The 26,048-nt window shown below is 43.1% G+C and overlaps 1 protein-coding gene across 1 annotated transcript in view; it reads right to left on the reverse strand.

Annotated features, from left to right (window-relative positions):
• Positions 1-26,048, reverse strand: part of LOC124606168 (knirps-related protein-like) — a 152,979-nt gene that overhangs the window by 106,924 nt on the left and 20,007 nt on the right. The window lies entirely within an intron of this gene.

Below are 26,048 nucleotides of genomic sequence, written 5' to 3' on the forward strand. Positions count from 1 at the left end.
ACTTATCAGTCGTTTCATTATTTCTGGTCGAAGTTCACAATTGTTAATAATTTGTAAAACAGATGGGCATCATGCGTGTTTTTTCGACTTTGATAAATTGAAGGAGTTGGTGATAACGCAGTATTTACCTTAGTTATGACTATTCAAGGAAACTCAGTAAAGGTGGTGTTTAACTAACCACGTCGTGACAAGAAGGCTGAAGAATTTCAAGGAAGCAGGAAGACATTCATATTGTTTATGCTGCCAAACTGCAACAAACTACGGTAAATCTGGAAAGTGTTTTGTGATACGGTCACAAATTCAAAATACGCTCGTCAATACTGTCAGTCATTACGCTGATCATTCTCTGCTTTCGAACAGAAGGAACTCGTTCACTCAGAATGTGTGCGCCTTCAGAAGTTCTTATCCGACATCTCCGGTGTGATGCCGCACTACGGCGATCTCTTCCGCCTTGCGTGATCACGGAAAGAGCACAGCCAAGTTTGCTGCGGAGCTTGAGGATCAGTTCTCCCTTTTGAGACTAATACATAAGTCAGTTTCACTTTGTTTTTCGAAAAAAATAGTGAATTAATCGACGTAAATCTTTTTGCACGTTATTTATTGATTCTTGGACAACATTTTCTGATTTTTTAATGAAATGCGGTCAACATTAAGCCCTTGCCCCCCCCCCCCCCCTCCCCAATCCGAGGAATTAAAGCTGCTTTCATTCAAAGTGAAGTTTGTCCGTGACGTGACTTGTATAGTCTGCAAAACTTCTCTAAAATTTTTTTTAAAAAATCAAATTTCTTAATCTGTAGGATACTGATCATGGAGTAATACGACAGTTTTTTTTTGAAATGTGACAAAATGATGAAATGGCTGGCGTTTGATATGAAGATGTAGTTTTGTCGTGTGTTTTTAGTCACGTATTTTTCAATAACTAATGAATAAATTAAAATAAAAAAACAATCTATTATGCTTTGCAGATATGGACGACGAGTAATTCATCCAGATTTCAGGGAGACACATTCATCAATGTGCACGACAGTGCATTGCGTCAGTCTGAGATACAATGTATTTTAAGTTGGCGGAATGGATTGCGGGCACGCCAATGCAGGTACCTTGCCGAAATTTGGATGAATTACTCCTCAGGCCTGTCCGTAAGGTGTAATATGCTGTTTTTTTTTTCAATTTTAATATATTCGTTAGTCACTGCAAGAAATGGGACCAAAAACACAGGACAAAACTACATCTTTATTTCAAACATCCACCATTTTATTATTTTGCAAGTTTCAAAAAAAGCTGTGCTATTACTCTGTTCACAATATCATGAATATTAAGAAAATGTTTGCTGTTTGATTTCAGATAAGATTTGCAGCCAGCAAGATTTCCGCTATAGACACACCTCATTTCAGACAGATCAATTATAAATGCTCCGAGAGGGGTTTAATGATGACTGCATTTCTTTTTTAAAATTGTGAAAACGTTGTTCATGGATCGATGAATAATGTGCAAAAAGATTTACGTTGATTGTTTCACTACTTTTTCGGAACAAAATTTGTAAAAATCTCATATATTTGAAGCTGATCGAGGAGAACAGACTCTGACGACCCAAGTCATGCAACTGGAGACATACAGTATAATACCCTTCGTCCCTGACGCATCCTAAAAAATGGTTCAAATGGCTCTGAGCACTATGGGACTTAACATCAGAGGTCATCAGACCCCTAGAGCTTACAACTATTTAAACGTAACTAACCTAAGGACATCACATGCCCGAGGCAGGATTCGAACCTGCGAACGTAGCGGTCGCGCGGTTCCAGACTGAAGCGCCTAGAAGCGCTCGGCCACCACGGCCGGCGACGCACCCCACCCTGCATATCTGAGCAGTTATTAAATCGCCTCTCGCGGCTCGAAGCTGACGCGCTGCGGCTTCAGTGCCGGACTCCAGTAGCGCAGGGAATGTGTAGTCGAGCGGAAACGAATGCTGTAGCCGAGCCGAGCGTGCAAAGGGCTTACGGGGACGTCCGTGTCTCCCCGCGGCGATCTCGTCGGTTAGCCGCCGCTTGTTTAATTAGCGCGACACCGTGGCCGGCCAGGAGACGGCGTTTTTCCGCAGAGTTTGAGCGACGCCAACGGCCGGGGCCAGTCGTCGCGACTCCACAAAGCTGTTAAATGATCTGTCCGTAAGCCCATTGAGCAGGTCGGCGGAGGGCGGGTGTGCGCCCTCCTCTTCCCAGGCAGCAGGGACGCCCTCCTCCTCTTTTTTCCTCTCTCCCTCTCCCTCCGAGCGCAGGCCTCTCCAACACGGCCGCTGTTGTTGCCCGGTTTCCACTCTGCTGATAAGGGAAATTTTCAGCCGTGATAAATGGTTTAGCGACACAAGGCGCAGGCCGCCCCAGCCACTTACGGTCGCCGGGTCCGCGCCTTTGTGTGCCTCGCGCTGTGGTCTTGCTCCTTGCATAAACACACGCTCCGCGGCGCAAACTGTACAAGCCAGCCGGTCGCCCTCTCCCCCTTCCCCTTGCTCCCCGACGCTCCATGGCGGTAGACCCCTCCAGCAGCTGGCGCGTTTTATAAACCCAGTTTCGCTTGTTATGAACTCGTCTGAATTTCTAATGTCGAGAGCGGAGTGACTCTGCGCTTCCCGTTGTTGTCCCGGGGTGTTAGAGCGGGCGTTGGGGGGGGGGGGGGGGGGCAGAGACCTAATTCCGGAGGTGCTAAACGAGCGTGTGCTGTTAACACGCGAGCTTTTTGTTTGCGCTGGCGCGCGGGACGGGCCGGCCGCATCTGGGTTAGCCGCGCGTAGCGCACTGCAAGTGTGCCATTCAGTCCCGCGCATGCGCGTTGGACTCGACTTGCTTCGCACGCTCCCGGATCGTATGGTCCGTGGTGGCGGTCACGGACCTCGGTTTCCCCTATTGAACATTCTTTAAGCACATGGATACGCTATTTTGCGTCACGTTTCTATTGACGGGGCATCCATAACAGTTATTTTTTGTCAATGATAGAACCCGCTATAGTTGCAAAATTTACTAAAAACATTCAAACGCCAAGCTCGCATAAATATTTCTTTACCTAAAACAAGCGGTTTCGATAGACTTTGCTATTATCTTCAGGTCTCAAAAAATCTTTTTGTTATGAAATAAGTTGAACCACATCCCAAACTGTCTTGTGGATAAAAACAGATCATTATAGAAGGTTTGTCATAACTAAAGTATTTAAAAACACAAGGCACCTTGCAAATGGTCATGCCCATCTATATATCGCTCACAGATGATTGTTACGTCACTAATCCCCCTTAAACGGCGTTTACTGTGGATTTTCAGTGTTTAGAGTAGCTCCACCTCGTGTAAACAGATGTGCTACTGTGTACTGTTACTGTGTTTTTGTGAGATAATAATCATATGTGAGCTTATATACATGGACGTGACCACTTGCACAAGGTGCTTTGTGTTTTTGAGTATTTTAGTTATGAAAAACCTTTTATAATACACTGTTTTTATCCACACTACAGTTTGGCGTGGGATCCAACTTAAAATTAACACTTTTCGTAAGAAAACGATTTTTTAAGGCCTGAAGACGACAGCAAAGTCTGTCAAAACCGGTTGTTTTAGATGAAGAAATATTCATCGAGCGTGGCTTTTGAATGTTTTCGTCAAGTAGGACACATGGCTCCGTCTGTATTCTCAGAATCAGCAAATTCAATTGTAAAAATTATTTATTTCTAAAAAGGAAAGCACTGTCCGGTTTCAGAACATAAGTGCCATCTTCAAGTATAAATTAAACTGTGAGTCCAGGAATTCACTGTTTTAATCTATTTTTAACCTTCTTTATGCATCCTTTGTGGACTCACATTTCGATGTGCTCCTGAAGATAGGACATATGTACTGAAACAAAGTAGTGCTTTCCCTTTTAGCAATTAGTAATTTTTACAGCCTTCTGTCATCCATGTCTGACTGCTTTTTAACGAAACTGAGACTGTTTTGACAATTAAATTTCAAATAAAATAATTTATCTGTGTTAGTTACTTTTCATTTTCTCCCAAGACGCGTTTTGGAAACTCACATCTTCAGGTGGGAAACAGTGACATCTTGTTACATGTGTACTAGCTCGATGCAGCTAGTTATTTATTTTGGTTTCATGTTGAATCTGTTCTAGTGTACAGAACACTACAGTTCGTCACAAATGAACATTTTTGACTTAATCGTTCACACATAAAACCAACCACTATTATAAAAACACCAAATATATCTACAATTGTTGGGAGAAAATAAAAAGGGACTGTTACAGATAAATTGTTTTATTTGAACCTTTAGTTTTTACAGCTGCAGCGTATTTTATCTTTGACACTATTTTGTACGTGTTTGTCACATTGTCAGACAGCACAACTGAGTCCATTACTTTCAACTGTAAAGTTTATTTCAGTTCATGTTCGCATTGTCTGTTTAGTGGCTATACCTGTTTGGACTTACTAGTCATCACACAAGTACAGGGTGTCCTGCTTAAACTTATAATAATATAAAATGTATAACTTGAGAGGTAATTAAGATATATATTGGCGGTTTGGTTCTAAAAGTGTGGTAACTCAAAATGCTTTCTATTTTTGCTTGTGGCAGATGGTGCCGTGTGCGCATGCGCTTAACTGCTTTGTCCACGTAAATAGGCGCCAGTAGTCGTGTGGATTCCATAGCAGATGGTGTTCTGTGTGCTTTCTCTCGCGGCACTGAAATTTGTTATAGTAATACAAGTTCGTTTTCGGCGCGAGTATAGACTGCGACCAACTGACTGTGTTCCCACTTTCGTAACAATCAAGAATTGGGGCAAGCGGCTTGGGTATACTGAGAGTTTGCTTTCGATGTCGGGCCACCACACTAAGCACGCAGTTCCAGAGGTTACTGTTGACTTAATCCGTACGTCCTTCCAGCGGAGCCCTCGTAATTCAATCCGACAAAAAAGGAGGCAGTTACAGTTATCGTCACAAAATCAAGACTGTCGACAGACCACGAGGGAGGGTATTCGCGGAGACTGCTCTGGTAAAAATAGATGAAAACCAGCCATTTCTGCATTCCGTCAGTTTTTCTGCCGAGGCTACATTCCACACTCCCGTAACGATAAACACGCACAATTGCCGTATGTGGAGTAAGTGCTACGCCTGTACTTGGAGAGAAGGGGAATACGGATTAGATGTTTGGCGCGCCACTAATGGCGCACATATAGAGGTGTATTAGGCGTGTAAACATACATTTTAAGATACTATACTCACAGAGACATACCGTCAATAAATATCTCAATTACTTCTCAGGCGCCGGCCGGTGTGGCCGAGTGGTTCTAGGCGCTACAGTTTGGAACCGCGCGACCGCTACGGTCGCAGGTTCGAATCCTGCCTTGGGCATGGATGTGTATGATGTCCTTAAGTTAGTTAGTTTTAAGTATCTTTAAGTTCTAGGGGACTGATGACCTCAGAAGTTAAGTCCCATAGTGCTCAGAGCCATTTGAACTTCTCAGGCTATCATATTTTATATTATTATATGTTTAACCTAGACACCCTATATTTTGGGACGGTGACTTCTTCAGAGCATGTTAGGACTTAATATTATCTTGAGGCTCCTTTCAGAGACGTCACTAGAAACAAAACTATTACATTATAAAGCTTATTTGGGTCAATGCTGACGTAAGTAGTTCTGTCCATACCAATTTAGACTGGTTGGTGAGCCTAGTAGGAGCCTCGACGAAATGTTGCTTTGGCCCAGAAATGTTGCTTTGGCCCAGAAATGTTTATTGACCCTTGATAACCAGTAAACCCCATCCCTGATTCTTTAAGAGATTCTTTAAATTTCTCTGAATGAAATATCAAATCTCCCGATCTATGTATCGCACAGTGATATATTAATGCAGGTACATTCAATGGTATATGTGGTTAATGTCTAAACTTTGTTGCGTATAGAGTTAGTAAGTAGTAAAGAAGTAATAAATTAAAAGTCATGTTGGTGTTGCAGTTTTACTGCATGAACAGCGAAAATGTACTAAGCTATAAACTTTTTCTTCCTTTCATCATTTTGTGGGGGGTCAGTGAGACAAGGCTTCGTGAGTGTTTCAAAATACGTGTTAAGTTTTTTGGAGGTCTCTAACTGCTTTCTTTCTCAAATACTGGATGTATATAGTCTGGTATTCTCCGCCCCGTGTGTAATGCTGTCTCAACACGTAAACACAATTTCTACTTAATGCTTGACTTTTTGTTTTAAACCTTAAACATAAGATAGTAACTCTTAAAATTAGTAGATTATAATAGCATTTTATATTCTTATGGTCGATCAACAACCATGTGAAATTTTAAAAATTAACTTCCTCTTGTCCCTTTGATTGACAACCTTCAAAGTGGACGGAGTGCCGGGTTAGTGGTTTGTAATATAGATGATTAACCAGTCAAAACCGGTACATCCATCAAATTGTGTGAGCTATGAATGAACTAAACTTTACAGTTGAAGTAATTTTTGTATTTTCCATCGTTTATTTCACATGCAGATATCTTCAGTAACATTCTCAGTAGAGACACATGTTTAAACAGTTCCACATTATGCCGCGCGGGATTAGCCAAGCGGTCTAAGGCGCTACAGTCGTGGACTGTGCGGCTGGTCCCGGCGGAGGTTCGAGTCCTCCATCGGGCATGGATGTATGTGTTTGTCCTTAGAATAATTTAGGTTAAGTAGCGTGTAAGCTTAGGGACTGATGACCTTAGCAGGTAAGTCCCATAAGATTTCACACACATTTGAACATTTTTGAGTTCCTTGTTCGAGAGCGCACAGAGGTTTACTGAAACACACTTACGCGTCTAAATGATTCCCCAGCGTAGCTGAAGGTGTAAATAGCACACACGACAGAGGTTCAGCACGTCACGTTCCCTCTAGTCGTGCCTGTTGTAAAACTGAAGCTACATGACGCAAACGGCAACTGTTTAGCTTTTGGTCCATTAACCACGTGCGAGCGGAGGTGAACTGTAGGCGTGGGACATTCCAGTGGTCCGGGACCTGGCTTTCCCACTGCCCTTTTCCGGGACGACATCTTTGTCGACAGTTATGACACACTCCGCCAGTAGTACGGCTTAGAGCTCCTACCGCGAAACGTCGCGTCGCTCCGTCTGTCGCAAGGTGTAAGCCAAACAAACAGGCTAAAGTTCAGTTCGTACAGGAGACTCTCTGTCTCTCTGTTTACCTCTCTCTGTAAAACACACACACACACACACACACACACACACACACACACACACACACACACACATACATACACACACACACACACAAACGCACACATATTCGGAAATGTATATCTGAAGTACTGGCTATGTAGTAAGACTGTTCTGAACCAGTCACGTTGCATGGACCTAAAAATAATAGGATGAGGAAGTAAACTATCAACGAAACGCATTCAACGAAATACCTTCTTTAATATGAAATAACCTTGGTCGTTCTGTCTTCTGGTATAACGACTAGACTTTCCTTCTTCAGGCCGTTGCTTCTTGTAGCATTCACAGCAGCGAGAAACGCAAAAGATTTGGGCTGATCGTAAGCCGAAGCTTTTGAGATGAGAATTTTTTTCCGAATGGGTCACTGGTACTTTCCCCTCGCCATGATGGTACGTATAACTTTGAGAATGAACAAGGTGTTGCTGATATACTAACTGGGGATCGACATAGAAAGATGACTCTTTGATACATTGTTGGACAAAAAGAACATAATTGGGAACACCCCAAGAATTTACCACAAAAGAAAACACTGTAGCATGTGATTAAAGTATATTCAGATGAATGAGAAAATTTTACATTAATCTTTATTGCTGGCCCGAGTATAATTGGAAGCCAAAATTTTAGATGTTGCTTTCTGAGGTCTTAACTCAAGGTAGCGAAGCCCACTTATGTCTCTTGTCAAGGCTAAGAAGGCGCCCGGTGTTCTATTAGGGCAATGGTTGTTGGGGAGAGCTGCAGTTTGTCGACTTTGCGAAAATCATTACAAAACACTATTCACTATGGAATTTTTCTCCAGTTACAAGCCATTTATGCACTTCCATAAGCTCTGCAGAAGTGGACGGTTCAGGCTTCCACTTTAGAGAGTAATGCAGTGATTTTATATGCTTTGTTTCTTCTTACGAGGAACAAATATTAATGAATAACTTTACCAATATGAAATTTTCACTCTGCAGCGGAGTGAGATCGAGTCTCGGTCCGGCACACCGTTTTAATCTGCCACGAACTTTCAACTTTACCAATTATTGTGACCCATAAACTAAAACGCATTCATCTCCTTGTGTCGTCGTCGGCGGTAGAGAAATAAAGACAATACTGTGGTGCTCACTGCACAAAGAAGTACTGAATTGAATACGCTTCTAGAGAACAGAGGTGACAGAAACACTGACCTGCGAGCTATGTAGATAAAACACGCTAGCTTCATAAACTGACAAATTTCTGGCAAACCATGTCAACCTAAAGAAGGGCACAGAGCAATAACAGTTGAGGAGCTGAAACCTACAAGAGGTCTCATTGTATTTATTTATGGAAAACATCAGGGACCAGGGTGTAATCTGCCACCTGTGAAGCACAACACATGTTCTACACAGTTCAGTCGCATTAATGTGATCACCTGTCAAAAGCCTGACTAACAGCCTTTTACAGCACGGACCGCTGCGAGACGTGAAGAAAGATAGTCAATGTGGTTCTGAAAGGTACCGACCGGGATGCGAGGACATGTCGAATCCAGTGTCGCGGCCAGCTGCTCTAAGTTTCTCGGTTGAGGATCCACGGCACGAACAGCCCGATCGAGGTGACCCCACAGATTCTTGATTGGGCTCTAGCGCGGTGATTTTGGTGGCGAGTGGAGTACGTTCAACTCATCCTGGTGCTCTTCGAACCACGCCTGTGTACTGCGAGCCGAGTGACAAGTTGCATTGTCCTGCTGGTAGATATCGCGCCGGGAGAAAAATAAAGTGTATGTAGGGGTGGTTATGGTCGGCAAGGATAGATGCATATTTGTGTTGATCCATTTTCCAGACTGACGAGATTACTCAGGGAATGCCCCGAAGACACTTCCCATGCCGGCCGAGGTGGCCGAGCGGTTCTAGACGCTACAGTCTGGAACCGCGTGACTGCTACGGTCGCAGGTTCGAATCCTGCCTCGGGCATGGATGTGTGTGATGTCCTTAGGTTAAGTTAGGTTTAAGTAGTTCCACGTTCTAGGGGACTGATGACCCTAGAAGCTAAGTCCCATAGTGCTCAGAGCTATTTGAATCATTTCCCATACCAAAACGCTCCCTACTCCGGGCTGGATACTACCGACGATTGTTGTCTGTGTTTGACGTTTCATGCCCTACACGCCAACGGCCATCTTCTGTCCGATGTGGCATAAAACGTGATCCATCTGAATAGAACGCCTGTCGCCACTCAGTGGACATCCAGCTGTGGCATCAACGTGCAAATTCAAGTCTACGTCGCCGACGATCAGCAGTCAGCATCGGCGCATTTACAAGGCGCCTGCTTGCAGAGGCCCGTACGCAGCAATGTTCCCTGAACGATCGTTGACGAGACACCGTTGGTAGCCCCCTGATTCTCCTGGGCAGTCAGTTGCTCAACAACTGTACGTCTATTCGCCCGCATACTTCTACGCAGCCGTCGTTCACGCCTGCCATCTATGGCCCGCGGTGCACCAAAATGGCAATGTTATCATGGTTTCCACGCTTCAGGATTATAAGGATACCACATCCCGGTCCGATCAGCACGAAATAGAAGCCCTGGCTTCTGCAATCGCCGAATTTGATGACTGTTAACTATATATTTTTTTCGCTATATTTATTATCCGTAGTGGCCATTATGTTGTAAGTAGGCTCTTTAGGTTATTATGTTGGTAACGTCACGTAGCGCTCTGTATGAATATCTCTGGCTGTGTTGTGTGCAGTCTGTGGCTGGTTGGCATTGTTAGAATATTCGCTATTGTAGTGTTGGGCAGTTGGATGTGAACAGCGCGTAGCGTTGCGCAGTTGGAGGTGAGCCGCCAGCAGTGGTGGATGTGGGGAGAGAGGTGGCAGAATTTTCAGAGCGGACGATCTGGACGTGTGTCTGTCAGAAAAACGAAGTTTGTTCTCTATCAAAATCTTTCATTTGCTAACTATGCCTATCAATAGTTAGTGCCTTCAATAGTTAGAATCTTTTATTTAGTTGGCACTATTGGCGCTCATATTGCAGTAGATTGAGTAAGGAAGATTTTTGTGAGGTAAGTGATTCATGAAAGGTATAGGTTATTGTTAGTCAGGGCAATTCTTTTGTAGGGATTATTGAAAGTGAGACTGCGTTGCGCTAAAAATACTGTGTGTCAGTTTAGTGTTGATCAGAATACGTAAAGAGAGAAATGCCTGAGTACGTTCAGTTCTGCTCAGCTGTTTGAAAATCAAATGATGTAAGAGGTTTAACAGCACAGTAATTCATTAATTTTTCTAAGGGGATGTTTCAATGTGTGTGGACAGCAATGTCAAGGACAACTTATAAAATGCAACTGTAACAACTGTGCCGAGGAAAAGAGACAGTCCTAATAAAAACCGTAACTTGACGTTAGACGCGGCATAAAACTCATGAAATTCTATACGATAAGTGCTTCTAGTCAAAGGGTGGAAGCGAGATGTTGCTCAGGACGTAACGTGGATTGATCACTCGCCGAGCAGCACACAGTGCTGCTGATGACTACAGTCTCTGGAAGATGAACCGGCGAGCTGATGCGACTTTTCAGCAAAGTTGGATGCGGTATCATGTGGCACCCCACGGCACTGTTGAGAGGTCACCGCAGAGAGAAGTTCCCTCCTGGAAACGTCACTCATGATGGACGAGATGCCCTGGCGGGAAACTTGAGACGACTTCATGCAGGTTCATTATTTACAGTCAAGTAAATATGTGCGACAACCGGCACTCTCCAGAGTCGTAAGTGGAGAGGTGGTAGCGCCGTGCGCCGCTGCCTTCAAAGAGCGGCGCGGCGCGCCCGCAAAACCCGCGGCTGGGGGCGACGGCGGGCAGGTAGCGGCCGCAGTCTCACAGCACAGCGCGGCCCACCGTCCAATTTATCACCGCCGCCCCCCTCGCCGCCCCTGGCCCGGCCGCCGCCCATTACTCGGCTCCTCTCGCGCTTCTCTTAACATATTTAAACCAGGTGCGATACCGTTACACCGGTGACGCCACCTGCGCCTCGGGCTGAGTGGAACGCCGCTCCTAGCTTAGCACTCGCGGCTAATTAATCGGCGTGGAAAAGACACAGCGTCACAAAAGGCTAACCGTTTTTTTAACTTTTTCTTTAGGCTTCGTACACCTCCTGCCACCAAGTTTTGTAGTCTACTGGCCATTAAAATCACAGCAACGGCAAGAACAGCAAATAACTAAAATTTAGTGGACACCGGGCAACGTTTACACGGATCACTCTCCTCAGGAACTATTCTTGCTAGGGTGCTAACGACAGTGGAAGATAATTTTTTTTTCCTTGATCATCAGTATTCCGATTGGTTTGATTCGGCCCACCAACGAATTCCTCTTCTGTGCCAACATTTTCATCTCAGAGTAGCTCTTGCAACCTATGTCCTCAGTTATTTGCTGGTGTATCTCTATCTCTGTCTTCCTTTACAGCTTTTACCCTCCACATGTCCCGTTAGTACCATGGAATTAATGTATTAACAGATGTCCTGTTCAAAATTTTTGAAAAACACAGCCCTCAGTCGCAAACACAATTTGTAAGCTAGGTTTCGGTGTCACAAGGGACATCTTCTTCAGACAAAATTAAAACTAAATGTTGCAGCATAACGTACCAAGAAATACGAAAGCTGCGGTCATACCTGACAGCGTCAGACAGTTAAAATTAAAATAACATGCAACAGAGGTGCAAGCCACTCGGGGCTGCCATGTGTCTTCTGTTGCCAGTGTTTTCCATATATTCCTTTCCTTGCCCATTCTGCAGAGAAACTCCTCATTCCTTACCTTATCAGTCCATCTAATTCTCGACAGTCTCCTATAACACCACATCTTAACCGGCCCTATGATCTGTTCCGGGCTTCCTACAGCCCATGTCTCACTGCCATACAATACAGTGCTCCAAATTTCTTCCTCAAATTAATAAATTTGGTACAAGTAGAATTCTCTTGGCAATGAATTCACTTTTTGACAGTGCTAGTCTGCTTTTAATGTTCGCATTGCCCTGTCAGTCATGGATTATTTTGCTGCCTAGGTAGAAGAATTCCTTTATCTATTTCTTGATCACCAATTAGATACTTCTTTTGTCACTATTCAAATTTCTGCTACTTCTCATTACTTTCGTCTTTCTTCGATTTACTTTCAATCCTCATTTTGTATTCATTAGGCAGTTCATTCCATTCAACAGATCTCATAACTCTCCTTCACTTTCACAGGGGATAACAATGTCATTAGCGAACCTTAACACTGATATCTTTTCACACTGAATTTTAATCCCACTGCAGAACCTTCCTTTTATTTACGTCATTGTTTCTTTGAAACTGAGATTGCACAGCAGAGGCGAAAGACTGCATCCCTGTGTTACACCCTTTCGAATCCACGCCCTTTGTTCTTGGTCGTCCGCTCATATAGTTTCACCTTGGTTCTTGTACGCAGTGTATATTACCCGTCTTTCCCAACAGCTTACCCTATTTTTCTCAGGATTTCGAAAATCTTGCACTACTTTACATTGTCGTACGCTTTCGACAGGAACATTACTACTGCCGTCTGTTGTGAGCTCTCACATACTTCACGGCACTAGCTGACTAGCTGACTGAACGTCTTAGCGCGAAGAACGTATTTGTGTTTTTGAGCAACGTGAGTAAATTTCTTTACTCAAATATGTAAACTCCTAGGGATCGTAACTTATAGAACTGAGATTGTATAAATATATGTTCGTTTCCAGGAGATTGTTCTACTTTACAATATACATTTGCATAATCTGAATGTCTGAAAGTAACTACTAGAGCTTCGAAACTAATTCAGGCATGGCGATGGGCCATGTTTACGCAGATCTGTTGGGGCAAGTTCATGTACTGTTTTGTATTGCCGTTCTGATTCCCCACTCAGGGAAACTAAGACAACAGCAGCTGGGAACACCATCTGAAAATGAAGGCAAGGAGAATAAGAGGTATAATCTCAAGCAGAAAGAATTAATTCCATGAGAGCAAGGACTTACAGGCGCAAGAAATTGCTAGAATAAAATGTGAATAGACCTGCTTCTGATTTCGTCATTAGTGTTCTGCCCAAAGCTTTCCATGCTCTCTTGTCTTCTGCCATCTTCTTCAGGTTCGAGGAATGCGGTACCCATAGCAGTCACATTCACTTAAGAATCACTTGTGGCTTCTACCGGTTTCCACCAATCCTACTCATTATCACTAACTTAAAGCTATGTATTAGAAAGAACCTGTGTGAACATAGGCTGCCTGACGTTAATGGAAATCAGTACGAGTGAGACATAAATCTATTGCTATGAAAGTATTACCCGGCATGGAACAGAACTCAGATGTAATAAATAATTCTGATAGATAATGTCATAGTTTTCCACTTCTCGTGGGGAACAAATGGGTTTTGCTTTGAAAATCTGATAGTGTCAATCGGTAACAGCCTGGACAAATGCACAAACTCTCTTCCACTTTTTTATTCCTTTCTTGTCGTCTGCACAAATCAGGCAGTAATTTCTTTAAGAATTTGTCACTACGCCGCAAGCAAAGGGATATGTGTTACTTCTGAAGATAATGTCTGCCTCTTGGTGTTGCTACTTCTCTCGGTCTTCTGAACCGTTCTCAGGTGCCGCTATACAAGGTATGTCAGAAATGTTGCAATAAACTTCCCGGGATTGTAGAGTATGTATGGAGGAGCAAATCGAGATAAGAACCCGTGTTGAAAAACGTCATCCAACGATGCTACAGAGTATCGAAGCCACCCCTTCGTAACCAAATGTTACTTCGGTCTGTGACGAACCGTAGGTGGAACGTCTCGCAATGTTTGTTACTGAGTGAGTGCGGCTGATTGCTATGAACTGCAGTGGAGAAGATGCAGCTAGCTGCTGCGTAGCCAGGTCTCGTCGCCTGCCGCGCGCTGTAGCTGCGTGGTCTGAGGCGCTTTCTCACGGTCCGTGCGGCTCACCACGTCAGAGGTTCGAGTTCTCCCTCGGGCATGGGTGTGTGTGTGTGTTGTCCACAGCGTAAGTTAGTTTAAGTTAGACTAAGTAGTGTGTAGGCTTAGGGACCGATGACCTCAGCAGTTTGGTCCCATAAGACCTTACCACAAAATTCCAAATTTTTCTTGTCTTCTAGGAATGTGATGTTCTGTAGTCAGGCTGGACGATGGTTTTGGAGACGGGTTTTCATCTGCATTTATTTTTCTCCTGTATACCGAGAAGCAAAGGAGATTTTAGTGGATTCTAGAAGAAAAATAAACTGTGGGTGAAAACGTGTGCGAAACCGTCATCCACTGAGGCAACAGGGCATCTCATTCATAGGAGACAAGGCCCTTTTGCACAGCAACTAGCCCCATTTTCTCCACTAGCTATCGTGGCAGTCAGTCGCTGTCACTGAATAACAAACAACATTGCGAAACGGTCCGTCAGCGTACAAGTCACGTTTGCTGCCAGAGGGGTGGCCTACTGGTAGGCGCCCGCTCCAATAACTTCAACGCTGTGTAGCGTCGCTGGATGACGTTTCTGGACACGGGTTCCCATCGTCGATTTAGCCTCAAGACACCCTCTACATACACTCGAAGTTTATAGCAGCGTATCTGCGACACCCTGTATGTACGTCGGATGTTATTGTAGATCATAATTTTTCTATGCGGTTTTTTCAGATGCTGAGTCATCCAAAGGAAGCAAATTTCTACAGTCGAATCAGTACCTGAAGACAAGGTACTTGCCTCGTACAAGTATTGTATAATATCTACAGCAAATCCGACTTCAATTCTTATAATACTGTACGCAATATCGATGTCAGTTCCATAGTATTTTGGTACAGACGGTATTGCAAGTATGCAACATCTTCCAGTAGTGTGAATTCAGGCAGAGCCTGTTTCTCGTTCACCTGTTTAAGATAAGACAATAATTGTGCAGAGCGCTTACGCTGTCGCTGGCGAGGACGTCCATGACCTCCAGCGACGAACCCCGCTTGTTAAACACTGCCGGTTGCCGCCCGCCGCGCACGTTTTCCATTGCAGATGTTTCCCCTCTGCCGTCCAAACGGCCGTGATATTGCACAGGCTCCGCAAGAGGTCATTTAGGTAATAATGACTCTGGTTTACGTCGTCCGCGTTTCCGCAAGTAGCTGCTGCGGTCTTAACACTTCAGTTTCGTTAAAAGCAACTGTAAGCGGAATATCAACAGGTATAAATCCCGCTCATGACAGGAGCTCACGTGGGGATGAAGTAGAGCGTCAATATTTCTTCTCCCTTGCTTTTTCGTGTAGCTCATCTTCAACAGTGGTGTAACTGGTGAACGACAGCAGGTTGCAAAAGAACGAAGAACGTGATACGCGGTGATTCAACACAGGTACTATCGCAAGAACCATATTTTGCAAGAACTGTGGTAGTCCCCCAGTGTGGGATGGCGAGTTTTTTTTTTTTAGAACTTCTAACAAATCACTCTGCCAGTGTGCAGACTCACTAACATCCCTTTCGTTTCATTCTCAGCAATGTGCAGATTTATTTCCCAGTCCTGTAACGTACTACTCTCAGTACTCATTAATAACACATATAATTCCTATCTGTTTAGTTAGATACAAAAACCTATTAAAATGGTTGATTTCCTGTTTCCAGTGAAGGAACAGAGAGATACATTTTTCTTGAGGTGACCACTGAGGGCGTTTACGAAAAATATTGAGGAATTTCATGAGGGTTTTTAGTACCAAGCCTCTGCTGTGGCATTATTTCGTTTTGTTGAAGACACACTGTAGCTTAAGAATTCTGCCAAAATTATTTTGTCTGTAAGTAGATGCGTTGGGAACTTCTTTGGTAATTACAGCGTAATACGCAACGTCCTGAACGTGAGCAGTATTGCGCGCGCAGAGTACGAGTCTGCAAGTAGCGTATCATTTCTAGCTTTTCCTTTTTTTCTCGTACTATTTTCGCAATTCGCCACTCGCTTCTTAATCCATAGTGTGAACTGTCGGCAAGAGATTTCCCAATTGCTAACGAGAACGTACATTTCAAAGGCAATCCTAATCGTGGCTTAGGAACATTTGTGAATACACAGCTCTGCAACACAAGTTGTGCCAAGAGAAGCTACTATCATTTAATAAACACCATATTTTAGATAATTACACAATTCTCACTAGCGTATGCGTTCTGATTTGAGTAATACGCTTCCACTGAGGAAGATCGCCGCTACTTCAGTTAGTGCAATGACTACTAAAATCATATAAATAAGTAACTTGTTGGATCAGATACTTCTATTAATCTGTCTTTTGTTTTTAATCTAGGACTCTAAGATCCAAAACTTAGCTTTCAATGGATTTTGTGTGTGAGCTTCGAACCGAAAACATTCATAATTTACAAAAGCAGAAATATCTGCCATAAAAACTGCACTTGAGGTTGTGTTTTCAGCAGAATACTTGAACACCTTTTTAGCTACATGATCAACTGATACTGCATGTAGGTCTGTTTCACGCAGTATAGTCCGTTTCACCTTATATGTTAGAGTTTTGCAAAAGATGTAAAATCCATTGACTTTAAAACATGAATGAGAAGATACTAGACTAACTTTTGGCAAAATTCGTCTTTTCCTTTCATGCAGATTCCTATACCACAGGCTATACCCTCCAACAGCTGTTAGACAAATAAAATAGTTTACTAATTCAAGCAAAGCGCATTAAAACAGCAGAACCTAAAAAACTTACTCTTCTTGTGAAGACTCTCCAATGCATATATTATTTTTTCTATTTATAAACAATAATTTTATAAAAAGAAATGAACCGGGTAAGTGTTTTGCATCCAGTTCAGGACAGGAGAACGGAGAATGAAAGAGAAATGGCGAATTATGAGCATCGAAAACAATATTTCATGACTGGCGATAAATAAGTACGAACTGGTACGTTTATCGCCTTGTTGATAATGGTGCTACAGTGAAGATATTATCCACATATGCCCTACGAGCCTACTGATAGTATTAGAACTACGATTTTTACAAAACTGCTGAACGTTTCTCTGTTACGACACCAACATTTATCTCATTTAAAACGGAATACATATGATTGTGTTCCAGATGTGAAGTAATTAGCAAGCAGAGAGCTCGAAATACTGCAAAAGAGAAAATGCGTAAAAACAGTGATAATAAAAGAGAAATTGCATAACATGTTAGAAGTGTGTATGTACATTTTAAATTAACGCTACCGTTCTACGTGAGATCTGCCTAATGTAATGGTAATACCTAATATCTTTAACACACCTGGTGAAAGCAGACTTACAGTATGTTTACTATGATGTTCTTTATTACTCACAAAGCAACCTTGATTTGTCCGAGAAACAAAAAAGTATTTAGCCACAAGTAACTGCACTGATTCTCCAAAAAATAAGTTTTTCAGTGAGAATAAAAATATTTAAAAAAAAAGAAATTGTATCCATTTTTGTGCTTCAAACCTTAAGAGAATTTTTTCAGTAGATTCAGGTTTATGCACGAGTCAGATTCTCTCTCTCTCTCTCTCTCTCTTTCTTTCTCTCTCTCTCTCTCTCTCTCTCTCTCTGTGTGTGTGTGTGTGTGTGTGTGTGTGTGTGTGTGTGTGTGTGTGAGTGTGTGTATCTGCACGTTCTGAGCCAATTACAGAGTGGGTAACATAACTGGAGATCATTCTTTATTATAATAAGACTTCGATCATTTGATTAGCAGAAGAAATTTTGCTTAGCACATGTCAAAGATTAGAAGGGAACCGTTTGCCGGATGTCGAATAGCAGCATCAGTAAATGGGCACTTTAAATGAAGTTGTTACTCACTTTCCCACTCGTCGCAACGTTATCTGTTGTTACAACTGAAAACCGCTGAGTCTATCGCTGGGGGGCTAATGCTGAATAAGATTGATCCGCGTAGAGAATTATGCACAAATTTTACACATAGGGCCTACAACATCAACATGTCTAGATTTTTAACACCAATGGTTGACCACCAATGAAATTTGTAACTATTCACCTTGTGTTATCGGTTTAGTGTATACTTTTTAAGCAGAAATTGCTCCGTCGAAGAATATTTAATGATGGCGCTTCTGAGTAGATTTTGAGACTAACGTGGAATAAGCTTCTGAAAATTGTAAGAAATATAATGTTGTCAGTGGCGACAATATGTAAAGCGTAAATCTTCATGCAGTTTAGGATCTGTTTCTCACTGTGGATTTAGTGTTCATTTCATACCTGAAGGTGTTTCGGTGATTGTGTTTCATGTTTTAAGCCCTCGGGTACTGATTCTCAAGCGGTGATGAGTGTACCAACCTAGCATTCGCGTAACGGTGTGAGAAGCCCCCCCTCCCTCCCCCCCAATACACGTCTGCAGACACTGGCACTTGTATAAGTGCGACTCGACGTTACGTTGACGCGTGAATTTGAGGCTGATTCGCTCAAGTTCCACGTTCCGTAAATTATCATATTACGGGTTACGCCGCAGAGACCCGCCTGTCTACCTGTTTTCAATCCTTGCATGTGAATTACAGACCGTAGTACAGAACGTAGCTCAATAAAACAGTCTTGATAGTTTAAGAAAATATACTAACTTTAAAATACTCAAGTTGTTCCAGTTTTGCTCAGTTTTTTATCTTCCGTATAAGTATAAAAAAAACAACAGATACTGAGGATTTAGCAGTGACAAGCATTGATTTTTAAAACAATAAATATAGTCGCTGAGCGGCAGTAGTCGTGTTAAGACTGTATTCAGACAAAGATAACGGGAAGTTTCATAGAATGTTACAGATAATACCACTTATTACTTCTAGATAAGCATAGACATTAATCGTTCTTTGCAATGAATTTTTGTTATTTTTTTAACCTAATATGTTTCATCTATACGTGAAAGAGATCATCAGCGAACTTTATGAATCAAAACAGAAAACTAACAATACAAATTTTGTTTTGAGGTGTATACCATTTGCAGGTTCAAAAATGGTTCAAATGGCTCTGAGCACTATGCGACTTAACTTCAGAGATCATCAGTCGCCTAGAACTTAGAACTAATTAAACCTAACTAACCTAAGGACATCACACACATCCAAGCCCGAGGCAGGAGTCGAACCTGCGACCGTAGCGGTCGCTCGGTTCCAGACTGTAGCGCCTAGAACCGCACGGCCACTCCGGCCGCCACCATTTGCAGCCAGCACATTTAAGCAACCCTATCATTTACGCTACTTACGCTTTTTACCGTAAAGAGTGTAAACAGTAAGATAATCTAAATGTGCTGCCAGGAGACACTATACCTATATCTCGTAACAAAATGTGTGTTGTTAAACAATTATGTCCTTTATTTCTTATAGTTAACTTACGATTGCTTAGACGAACAGGTGAAACATATTTGATAGAGAGCAATAAAAAAACTCAGCTGCAAATTTCGGATTTTATTTATTCTCGTTTAACGTACCGAAGAAGAATGGCTGCAGATGTTAACAATATGATACAGTCTACACTGCCAAAATAAATAAAAATAGATCCACAAGCTAATTTGCAGAAATAACTGCCATTCAAAGAGCCCCATTTTTACCTCCAGTTAAAAAAGGCTGCAGTGCACGGTACGATACTTAAATAGAACAAAGTCAGCCTTCTTCACTTCTCGCCTAAACGTGAGCTAGAAACGGTTGGTAATTAGGAATGGAATCAAATGGAACTCTGATTGACAGTTTGTAGCGATTTGAGGCTCTAAGGGCTTAGCAACTCGGCAAAATAAAATTGCGTTCGTTTTTTTTTTATGTGATGATACATATCTGGAATCCTGGTACACATTGCATCTGACACCCCACCGTATCGTAGCACGCTCCTAGAGGAGTAAAATCAAAATGAGATAGCTCATTCATAAAGTGGAGTATCGTGCGTTAATTCACTTTTGGCAGCAGTGGAAATGTTGCAACTAAGTCAGGCCAATCCAGACGGCTGAAGGAATCGTCCTAATCCCCTAATACAGATACAATATTTCCGCGGCTATCGGAAACGAAATACCGTAATTACTCAACTTCATCTTCCGCCTACATAGCGAAGTGGCCTAGCCGACACGGTAGCTCACCATGTTCGGGGACCGGCCACTCTTCGTAATAAAATCAAAATGAGTAACATTTTCATCTAAGTAATCTGAGAGTTGTAATGCAACATACGCACAAGAAAAAAAAAAAGACGGAGAAACATACAGGGGGGGAAAAGTGCTTGGTATAGATGACTGCCCTGCGGAGCACACCCGTTCAATTCTCGGCACTTACATGGATTTCTCCTTTGTGGGAGGGTTAGAAAGGGGTTGTCTCAGTCTAGTGCTGCCACCCGAACTATTGGAATGAGAAAGAGCGGCTTCATATAGTCTGCAGGGCCTGCAACGGCCAGGAGAGCGAATTGCTGACCCCCACGCCATACAGCATCAAAATGACACAACTGGATAAGGACGACATGGCAGTCGTTGGTCCCGATTAGCCCGTCTGAGGCCAGAATGGCGGAGCTGCTTCACTCTGTCACTTGGCTACTGCGTTTGTTTTGTCTCCTACAGTGGCGTGCTACAGTGTTATGGTGCAGGTATTTCAGTCTGTATGAGTACTGCCAACATAGAGGACGTGAGGTGGGTTAAGTGCAAATATTGTGACCATTGGTATCTTAATATGTACCCAATGCTGTGTGTTAGCTTTTTTTCCTCTGTGTCCAAGTCTTACCACAAACATAACACACAATTTGCTGACTGAAGATTTCTGCACTGTGGTAACTGCAACACTAGGTGGACTGCGCCTGTCAGTATAGACAGGCACCTCGCAGCATGCACCACGCATCCAGACTTGAGCACCTGATCTGTTGCCCACTAGAAAATAAGCATTAATGCCTCGCTCTGGCTTCTTACTTGAAGATACTAACCAACCTAAAAGCATACTACTCATAATAGCTATAATTATTAGTCTGCAGATGAGGTACAAATGATGTAATCTTGCTCAGAACACTGTCCTCAATCACCAATAAAAAAATATGCAATTATACCCCTAACACCCCGTATACTTGAAAGACACATAAATGAAGTAAAAAAAATAAAAACAACGAAAATAAATAGATGAAATAAAAATACGTTACTTCATTTTTTCGAGGTCATAATTAAAACCTTATAACTAGCCCTCCTATAAATGTATATCAAATTAAACGTTCTACATCTATTTATACTCTGCAAGCCACCCCACGGTGTGTGGCGGAGGGCACTTTACGTGCCACTGTCATTACCTCCCTTTCCGGTTCCAGTCGCGTATGGTTCGCGGGAAGAACGACTGCCGGAAAGCCTCCGTGCGCGCTCGAATCTCTCTAATTTTACATTCGTGATCTCCTCGGGAGGTATAAGGAGGGGGAACCAATATATTCGATACCTCATCCAGAAACGCACTCTCTCGAAACCTGGACAGCAAGCTACACCGCGATGCAGAGCGCGTCTCTTGCAGAGTCTGCCACTTGAGTTTGCTAAACATCTCCGTAACGCTATCACGCTTATCAAATAACTCTGTGACGAAACGCGTCGCTGTTATTTGGATCTTTTCTATCTCCTCTGTCAACCCGACCTGGTACGGATCCCACACTAATGAGCAATACTCAAGTATAGGTCGAACGAGTGTTTTGTAAGCCACCTCCTTTGTTGATGGACTACATTTTCTACGGACTCTCCCAACGAATCTCAACCTGGCACCCGCCTTACCAACAATTAATTTTATATGATCATTCCACTTCAAATCGTTCCGTACGCATACTCCCAGATATTTTACAGAAGTAACTGCTACCAGTGTTTGTTCTTCTATCATATAGTCATACAATAACGGATCCTTCTTTCTATGTATTCGCTATACATTACAGTCCGGAACCGCGCGACTGCTACGGTCGCAGGTTCGAATCCTGCCTCAGGCATGGATGTGTGTGATGTCCTTAGGTTAGTTAGGTTTAAGTAGTTCTAAGTTCTAAATGACTGATGACCTCAGATGTTAAGTCCCATAGTGCTCAGAGCCATTTTTGAATACATTACATTTGTCTATGTTAAGGGTCAGTAGTCACTCCCTGCGCCAAGTGCATCTCCGCTGCAGATCTTCCTGCATTTCACTGCAATTTTTTAATGCTGCAACTTCTCTGTATACTACAGCATCATCCGCGAAAAGCCGCATGGAACTTCCGACACTAAACGTTCTGCTATGGAATAAAAGAGTATGTGTGCTCTGCTTCGAATGGACGTAGTGAAGAACATATTGTCCACCCCAGAAGACCTGTAGTCCCATAAAATTGACAAAGATCTATAATTCTGAAATGTTGGCGATTTCCTTCCGTCCCAACTCATATTTCACTTACTCCACAATGGCTCTAGTGTTATGTGTGTGTGTGCGTACTGCGCGTGTGTGCGTGCGGGAGCGCGGGGGTGTGCGGCATGCTAACAAGCGGCGGGTGGGTCGCGGCGGTGCCAGCAGTAACTCAGGGATATCGCATCTGCGCGGGCCCCGGACCCGGCGGCTGCCGCGGCCGTCCCACCCGCTGGGCGGAGCTCTATCGCGTGTGTCATCGCCGTGTTCCACATTTCGGGCGGTTTCCAGAAACGCGCCGCTGCGTCGCGCTGGGGTGCGGCCCTTCCGCTGACTCAGGGTGCCCGCGTGGCCCAGTCCGCCGCAGGCCAGAGCTCGGGCGTATGCGGGGTGATGGTCGCTCGCGAGAATCCAGGATACAGTTCCGCACTGTCGCCTGATAAACAAAGAAGAGCCTACGGAATATCAGACCAGCTGTGTGGCTGGATTGAAGAGTTTTTAGCAAACAGAACACAGCATGTTGTTATCAATGGAGAGACGTCTACAGACGTTAAAGTAACCTTTGGCGTGCCACAGGGGAGTGTTATGGGACCATTGCTTTTCACAATATATATATAAATGACCTAGTAGATAGTGTCGGAAGCTCCATGCGGCTTTTCGTGGATTTTGCCGTAGTATACAGAGAAGTTGCAGCATTAGAAAATTGTAGCGAAATGCAGGAAGATCTGCAGCGGATAGGCACTTGGTGCAGGGAGTGGCAACTGACCCTTAACATAGACAAATGTAATGTATTACGAATACATAGAAAGAAGGATCCTTTATTGTATGATTATATGATAGCGGAACAAACACTGGCAGCAGTTACTTCTGTAAAATATCTGGGAGTATGCGTGCGGAATGATTTGAAGTGGAATGATCATATAAAATTAATTGTTGGTATGGCGGGTACCAGGTTGAGATTCATTGGGAGAGTCCTTAGAAAATGTAGTCCATCAACAAAGGAGGTGGCTTACAAAACACTCGTTCGGCCTACACTTGAGTATTGCTCATCAGTGTGGGATCCGTACCAGGTCGGGTTGACAGAGGAGATAGAGAAGATCCAAAGAAGAGCGGTGCGTTTCGTCACAGGGTTATTTGGTAACCGTGATAGCGTAACGGAGATGCTTAGCAAACTCAAGTGGCAGACTCTGCAAGAGACGCGCTCTGCATCGCGGTGTAGCTTGCTCGCCAGGTTTCGAGAGGGAGCGTTTCTGGATGAGGTATCGAATATATTGGTTCCCCCTCCTTATACCTCCCGAGGAGATCACGAATGTAAAATTAGAGAGATTCGAGCGCGCACGGAGGCTTTCAGACAGTCGTTCTTCCCGCGAACCATACGCGACTGGAACAGAAAATGGAGATAATGACAGTGGCACGTAAAGTGCCCTCCGCCACACACCGTTGGGTGGCTTGCGGAGCATAAATGTAGATGTAGATGTAGAACAGCTCTTACGATCTGGTAGCATGATACAGCTCGCTGTTATGAGAAATGTGTTCCTATTTCTCTCCGTCGATTCACTTACCTTCAATACACTTTGTCTAATATTTTTCTAGTAAGTGGACCCCTAAAATGCGTGGCTGGAATATCTGCCAAATAACACTAGAAGAGGATCAAGTAGGTAAAAAGACGAGGGCTAATACAAATCCTTGGGCAACAGAAGAGATATTGAATTTAATTGATAAAAGGAGAAAATACAAAAATGCCGTAAATGAAGCAGGCAAAAAGGAATGCAAACGCCTCAAAAATAAGACCGACAGGAAGTACAAAATGGCTAAGCAGGGGGTCAAATGCAAGGATGTAGAGGCACATATCACTAGGGGTAAGATAGATACTGCCTACATGGAAATTAAAGAGACCTTTGGAGAAAAGAGAACCACTTGCATGAATATCAAGAGCTCAGATGGAAACCCAATTCTAAGCAAGCAAGGGAAAGCAGAAAGATGGATGGAGTATACATAGGGTCTATACAAGGCCGATATTCTTGAGGACAATATTATAGAAATGGAAGAGAATGTAGATGAAGATGAAATAGGAGATATGATATTACGTGAAGAGTTTGACAGAGCACTGAAAGACCTAAGTCGAAACAAGGCCCCGGGAGTAGACAAATTCCATTAGAACTACTGACAGCCTTGGGAGAGCCAGGCCTAACAAAACTCTACCATCTGGTGAGCAAGATGTATGAGACAGGCGAAATACCCTCCGACTTCAAAAAGAATATAATAATTCCAATCCCAAAGAAAGTAGGTGTTGACAGATGTGAAAATTACCGAACTATCAGTTTAATAAGTCACAGCTGCAAAATACTAACGCGAATTCTTTACAGGCGAATGGAAAAACTGGTAGAAGCCGACCTCGGCAAAGATCAGTTTGGATTCCGCAGAAATACTGGAACACGTGATGCAATACGACCCTACGACTTATCTTAGGAAATAGATTGTGGAAAGGCAAACCTACGTTTCTAGCATTTGTAGACTTAGAGAAAGGTTTTGACAATGTTGACTGGAATACTCTCTTTCAAATTCTAAAGGTGGCAGGGGTAAAATACAGGGAGCGAAAGGCTATTTACAATTTGTACAGAAACCAGATGGCAGTTATAACAGTCGAGGGGCATGAAAGGGAAACAGGTGGTTGTAGCTTGTCCCCGATGTTATTCAATCTGTACATTGAGCAAGCAGTAAAGGAAACAAAAGAAAAATTTGGAGTAGGTATTAAAGTCCATGGAGAAGAAATAAAAACGTTGAGGTTCGCCGATGAGATTGTAATTCTGTCAGAGACAGCAGAGGACTTGGAAGAGCAATTGAACGGAATGGACAGTGTCTTGAAAGGAGGGTGTAAGATGAACATTAACAAAAGCAAAACGGGAATAATGGAATGTAGTCGAATTAAATCGGGTGATGATGCAGGAATTAGATTAGGAAATAAGACGCTTAAAGTAGTAAGTCAGTTTTGCTATTTGGGGAGCAAAATAACTGATGATTGTCGAAGTAGAGAGGATATAAAATGTAGACTGGCAATGGCAAGGAAAGGATTTCTGAAGAAGAGAAATTTGTTAACATCGAGTATAGATTTAAGTGTCAGAGGTCGTTTCTGAAAGTATTTGTGTGGAGTGTAGCCATGTATGGAAGTGAAACGTGGACGATAAATAGTTTGGACAAGAAGAGAATAGAAGCTTTCGAAATGTGGTGCTACAGAAGAATGCTGAAGATAACAGGGGTAAATCACATAACTAATTAGGAGGTGTTGAATAGAATTGGAAAGAAGAGAAATTTGTGGCACAACTTGACTAGAAGAAGGGATCGGTTGGTAGGATATATTCTTAGGCATCAAGGGATCACCAATTTAGTATTGGAGGGCAGCGTGGAGGGTAAAAATCGTAGAGGGAGACCGAGAGACGAATACACTAAACACATTCGGAAGGATGTAGGTTGCAGTAGGTACTGGGAGATGATGAAGCTTCCACAGGATAGGGTAGCATGGAGAGCTGCATCAAACCAGTCTCAGGACTGAAGACCACGACAACAACAACCAATATACCCTGTATCCACACAAGGGTCGGTAA

The sequence above is a fragment of the Schistocerca americana genome, chromosome 3 (genome assembly GCF_021461395.2).
Source record: "Schistocerca americana isolate TAMUIC-IGC-003095 chromosome 3, iqSchAmer2.1, whole genome shotgun sequence".
Taxonomy (NCBI): domain Eukaryota; kingdom Metazoa; phylum Arthropoda; class Insecta; order Orthoptera; family Acrididae; genus Schistocerca; species Schistocerca americana.